This window comes from Mobula hypostoma, chromosome 24 (genome assembly GCF_963921235.1).
Source record: "Mobula hypostoma chromosome 24, sMobHyp1.1, whole genome shotgun sequence".
Lineage (NCBI taxonomy): Eukaryota > Metazoa > Chordata > Chondrichthyes > Myliobatiformes > Myliobatidae > Mobula > Mobula hypostoma.
Window position 1 is genome coordinate 29,493,810 of NC_086120.1, and position 6,475 is coordinate 29,500,284.

Below are 6,475 nucleotides of genomic sequence, written 5' to 3' on the forward strand. Positions count from 1 at the left end.
TGTATCAAATAATGAAATGACATTACAGGATGATTGCATAGAACTGTATAGAATGTATTAGAAATTCTCAACATAATCCATTGGTAACAAACTGCCAACTCTTTGGAAAATTTTATTTCACCTCTTACTTCTGATTCCTGTACAGTTGATACCATACTCAGTGGGTAGTGCCTTGACTGAGTCAGATTAGTGTTCAATTTAAGCCAAAATTCCAGGCTAATACCTTTAGGCAGCATAGAGGAAACTGCAAGGTTGGAGTGTCAACTTTCAGATGGGTTGTTAAACTGAGGCCATTTTTGTCTTCTCAGCTAAATGTGAAGCACCATTTCAAAGGAGCAATTAACACTACACATGCAGATTAGCTGGTCTTATTACACTGGCCTTCACTAGGGCTTGCTTTGTGAAAACTGGCTCCTGTATTTTCTTGCAATTTTGTCTGCACTTCAGAAGGCTCCTATAGCTGTAAAAACACTTTAGGACCAGAGGTCTCTCTACAAATACAGGTTCTGTTTGCTGTCCCAACACATCCAATCTAGAGCAGTACTTCAACTGGTGAAGACTCATCTACATTGGTGAGACCTGTTGTAAATTGGGGACCGCTTTGTCGAGCTCCTCTGCTCTATCCATGAGTGGGACTTCCTGGTGGCCAAACATTTCAATTCCAATTCCCATTTTTGTTGTGACATGTCAGTCCAGAGTCTTCTCTTGTACCCAGATGAGGCCACCCTCAAGGTGGAGGAGCAACACCTTATATTCCATATGGGTAGGCTCCAATTGATGGCATGAATACTAATTTCTCCTCCTGCCCTGCCCTCTTCCTCTATTCCCCACTCTGAACTTTTACCTCTTCTCACCTTACTATTACTTCCCGCTGGTCCCCTCCTCCTTCCCTTTTTCCTGAGATTCACTCTTCTTTCCTATCAGATTCCTTCTTCTCCAGCCCTTGATTTTCCCACCCACCTGGGTTCATCTACCACCTTCCAGCTATCTTCCTTCCCCTCTCCCCTCTCTGCCTGACCTGCCGAGTTTCTCCAGCATTTTGTGTATGTTACTTCAACAGGAAAGCAGAGTTCCTCCTAAGCTGTCCATATCGTTCTTCACTGTTAACCAGCCTTCCTTCCACACTGACAATGCCTTGGAACCAATGAAAAGGTCCCAATTTCAAATCCCCCCACCCCCACCTATCCACATCTGAAGATACAGTGGTTAAATTACCAAACTAATAGCCTTGTGGTCTGGAACTAACAATCCCAAAATGTTGGTTTCAAATCCTTGCCTTATCACATGTAGAATTAGAATGCAATTAATATTCTTACATTTCAAACGAGAAAGCACTAATAACAATGACCATTAAAAAAAACACCAGAGTGCTGATAAGAGATATCTGGTTCACTTATGTCCCTCGTATGTGTTAGGAGCAGGAGTATGCCTCTGGCTCTGTTCTACCATTCACCTAATTTATGGTTCAGCTTCTCCCTTTAGGGGAGGGGATCTGCTATTCTTGCCCAGTCTGGTCTATATGCAGCCCCAGACCCACAACAATGTAGTTGATCTTAAATCCCCTTTGAAATGGCTTAGCAATAATTATGGAAAGACTATAAATGCTGGCATTGCCAATGAAGTCACATCCTGAAAAAGGTAATTTAATAATTCTGGTGAGATACAATAGCTATAGCAGCTTCCAGGAGGTTTATATTCAAGCTTAATCCTGGAAAAAAATGGCCATCTTTCTTACAACCTTTACTAAAAAGGTCGGTGAAATTTTAGCAGAATGCACTTAATTCTTAATACCGGGCAGGGCAGGGATTTATCTGTATTGCAGTTCATTGCATAGAACATTGTCTCTCCATAACAGGTTGATTCAGAAGTAATTGCATCTTCTGATTTTAACCACCCTCCCTGTGGTCAAGAAGGCAGGTGTTGGTTTGACGTTTACTTATTGCAATGCTACCAAGCCTGTTAATTGAGCACAATAGGCAAGCTCACTTTCTACAATTTTTGTGGCATCATGATATGCGTGATTATAAGCAATCCACATTTATGAACTACTTCATAATGTACTACGAAGCTAATGGGGAAAAGACAATAACTTCCCCGGAGATTCCTACGCGTGACCTGGAGCAGATTGACTGACTCATCCTTACTCAAGTACTGCAATTAACATCTGCAGTATCTAATTACAACTGGTAACTCATAGATCTCCATGATTAAATCAGAGACCGCACGTCACTTCAAAACAATTCAAATGAGGGAAAGAGTCTTAGTACTTAATATAGAAAAAGGAACTGTAATTATCAATTTTCAGTTCTGTACAATTACATAAGACATTAACTTAGCTAATGTCTTTTTTTCTGATTCAGAGCTTTGAAAATGACATCAGTAAAAATGCAAGCAGCCGTAAATATCTCAGCTAAATTTACTCTCATGTTATCTTTAATCGCTTAATAGTCAATGAACATCACTACTGGTCATTAAAGCTCCCCCCCCCCCAAGGATTTGACTAAATCCTTTCATATTTAATATGTATATAAATGACCTGGGCTGGTAAGTTTGCAGATGATACAAAGATTGGTGGTATTATGGAGAGTGTACATATCTTGCAATAATACAACACGATATAGATCAGTTGTAGATATGGGTGGAGAAATGGCAAATGGAGTTCAACCTAGCCATATGTGAGGTGTTGTACATCAGTAAGCCAAAAAGATTCAATACTCTGTCAAGGGCAAGACCCTCAACATGGTTAACGAGCAGAGGGTCTAAGCTCATAGCTTCCTGAAAGCATATGAAGGCATATGGCATACTCGCCTTTATTAGTCGAAGCAATAGTTAGGAGTTATGTTGCAGCTTTATAAAACTCTAGTTAGGCTCCATCTAGAGTATTGCATAGAGTTCTGGTGGCCCCAATATAGGAATGATTTCAAGGCTTTGGAGAGGGTGAAAAAGAGGTTTACCAGAATGCTGCCTGAATTAGAGGGCATGTATTATAACAAGAAGCTGGACAAAGTTGGGTTTCTCTGGAGTGGTGGAGGCTGAGAGGAGATATAATAGAAGTTCATAAGATTATGGGAGCCATTGATAGAACAGACGAACTATTTCTTTTTTCCAGAGTTGAAATATCAAATACTAGAGGGCATATATTTAAGATGAGAAGTGGTAATTTCAAAGAAGATGTGAGTGGCAAGTTTTATTTTTACACAGAGTGGTGGGTACCTGGAATGCGCTGACTGGGGTGGTGATAGAGGAAGATACAGTAGGGACTTATAAGAGACCTTTAGAAAGACATATGAATTAAGGAAAACTGAAGGATATGGACGTTGTTTAGGCATAGATATTAGTTTAGCTGGCCAGTTGATTAATAATTTATTTGGTTCGGCACAACATTGTGGGCCGAAGAATCTGTTCCTGCACTGTATTATTCTTTGTTCAAAACTTTGTCCAAGTTGCACTAAGATCTTTTAATCAGAAAGCTGTGGGTTCAGTTTCCACTCCAGAGACCCAGGCTGCCCTCCAGAGAGGGAGTGCTACCCTGTCAAAGGTGCCATCTATTTGATAATATTTGAAAACCAGGGAAACATCTTTGGGGTATGTAAGTGACCTCACAGGACCCTACTAAATGGGCATGTGATTTACCCCCTAATTCTTGGTATGGAAACACCAATGTCTTCGAACGGAAAATCCTACAAAAGTCAGTGGATCCGGCCCAGTACATCATGGGTAAAACCCTCTCAACCATTGATAACATCTACATGAAACGTTGCCATAGAAAAAGCAGCATCCATCAGCAAATATCCTCAACAGCCAGACATGCTCTTTTCTCACTGCTGCCATCAGGTAGAAGGTACAAGTGCCTCAGGACTTGCACCACCAAGTCTGAGAAAAGTTACTACCCCTCAGCCATCAGGCTCGAGCAAAAGGGGATAACTACACTCATTCTACTTCTGGTGTTCCCACAACCAATGGTCTCACTTTAAGGACTCTTTACCTTGCTAGTTCATGCTTGTTATTTATTGCTATTTAGTTATATCTGCATTTGCACAATTTGTTGTCCATTGATCCTGCTTACAGTTACTGTTCTATAGATTTGCTAAGTATGCCCACAGAAAAAGAATCTCAGGGTTGTATATGGTGACATGTATGTATTCCAATAATGAATTTTACATTAAACTTTGAATTATTCACCAACACTGTTTACACACTCACAATCCTGACCTCTGTGCACGTCAGCAGTTCTTCATCATAACAGTTAAATATACTACTTCAATGCAAGTCTTTCTTTTAAACTTGGTGCAGGCAACTTGAGACATTTCTCACTGACCTATTGACAAAGCACAAGGACATTGGGAAAATGGAACTTGGCTCAAGCTAGGACAGGAGCATGAGTTGCAGATGATGTCCAGTTTACAAAGACAGAACAAGGCCATTCTAGCCAGGACTGTGCTGGAATACTCTGTATAGCCACGAGTAATGATTTGAGTGGTAGAGCCTCACAGTCTGAATCCAAGCTAAAATTGGATCAAGAAATTACAAGTCCTTGATTTAAGTCAGTGTCTAATGTGTTGCGGTTGGATCAGTATTTATTTAAAACACAGATGAGCTCTGTTCAGCAGCAGGTAAACTAAAGCTGGGCAAAGAAGAGCAAAGTTACACTGGATGTCTGAGTGGCAGCATTGATAAGAGAGCCATATCTCAAGTATGAAACAGGGTTGTGAAGAGTGAAGATCAAAGGGATCAAGATAAAATAACTTGTCACTCTTCTTTAAAATTGTCATTTTTTTAAAAACATCCATGCAAGAGACAGGGTGAGCCCTAGTTTAATGCTTTATCTGAAGGAATGAATTTCATATCACTCTCCTCCGCATGCAGGACCATTGTTAAGGATGGGTAAGTCAATGTTTTATGGAGTGACCCATTTACATGCATCTATCCTACCACTATGCAAGGGTGGCTTGGGTATCATTAAATTTCTTGTTACCACTAACTATTCGAAGTCACTGGGTGAACAGGGGATCTGAGGATAGAAACCAGCATATAGAGGTAATGAAATCAGGAGGCAGGGTGAACAGGAATGCATTAAATTTACACACAAGAAAATTCAACACCAGGTGCCATGCTGCAGCTTGCTGCAAGTTGATTGAATATTTAAAATTAAAATTTGGAATCATTTAAATTCAAATGCAAAATGCTGCAGATGCAAAAATAATGTACATACTCAGCAAGCTAGTAACTTCTCCAGAGAAAGAAACAGCCTTAACATTAAGGAAATTTCTATGGCTGTGATAATAGTGAGTTCTGACGAAAGGTCAAGGACCACAAACATCAACTGTTTCTCCTTCATGTAAGCTGCTCTACCAATGTATTTCCAGCATTTTCTATTTACTATGGTCTCACTTTCAACTTTTACTATTTATCCTTATGGTAAAAAAATTGTTGGTATTTCAAAATTCAGAAGTTCAAGTACACTTATTATCAAAATATGTATACATTGTACAACCTTGATATTCACCTCCTGATGGGCAGCCAGAAAACAAAGAACCCCAATAGAACCTATTTAAAAAGACCGTCAAAACACCCAATGTACAGAGAAAAAAAAATCATGCCAACAATAAACACAAGCAAATCGTGCTGTGAACTGACATCCACAAAGAGAGTGTTCATAGATCCTTAGTTCAGAGCAGAGCTGAGCAGTGAGCTGAACCAGCCCATCCTTTGACTCAGGCCCCAGTACTCTGATCTTTTCTATCCGGCCCCGTGACTAAATCATCCAAACACTGGGTTCAGTCACTTCGGTACACTCTGGGGCCTGGGCCCTGGGCCCCACCGCCTCAATTCTGGCTGTATTTGACCTTTCCAATTTAGCACAGCACTTAAATCGATCGAACCTCGGGTCTTCCCTGCTCTAAGCGATGGGCCCCTTGCCTCTCCTCGGTTCTGCCACTTTGAATTCCAAGTCCAAAGGAAAGTTACAGGCAATTGTGTGATAATTGCTTACCAGAAAAAGTGATTAACAACTAGTTGTTTTCTTTGCTTCATTGACCACCAGCCAGAAATCATTGAGATTCACCAGCCCCATCTTATTTAAAAGCATGCCAGCTATTTTCTCCCATCTTTACTCACACCAACTATCCTCTCACAGATCGCACCCAACCCCCCATCCAGAAGTGTGCAGGAAGAGTAAGATGTTGTATAATATTTCAGGTTATATGTTATGAAAGAGAGACACAAGAGACTGCAGATGCTGGAATATGGAGTGAAAAAAAAGACAAAATGCTGAAGGAAAACTGCCAGACAGAGAGTCTGCAGAGGCAAATGGATGGCTGATGCTTTGGGTCAAGACTCTTCATCAGAATTGAGTGTAAATAGGGAAAAGCCAATATAAAGAGGTGAAAGGAATTGGTGAAGCAAATGTGGCCAAGCGATAAACTCCAGAGGGGGAGCAGTTAGAGAGGGTCTCCCACTCCTGTTGATGAGAGGA

At 40.6% G+C, this 6,475-nt stretch overlaps 1 protein-coding gene and 1 long non-coding RNA gene across 2 annotated transcripts in view; one reads left to right on the top strand and one right to left on the bottom strand.

Annotated features, from left to right (window-relative positions):
- The window catches only part of LOC134337292 (uncharacterized), a 57,113-nt gene that overhangs the window by 32,317 nt on the left and 18,321 nt on the right, over window positions 1-6,475 (top strand). The gene's annotated exons all lie outside the window — the stretch shown is intronic.
- LOC134337291 (GTP-binding protein Di-Ras2-like) overlaps window positions 1-6,475 on the bottom strand; it is a 43,846-nt gene that overhangs the window by 19,106 nt on the left and 18,265 nt on the right. The gene's annotated exons all lie outside the window — the stretch shown is intronic.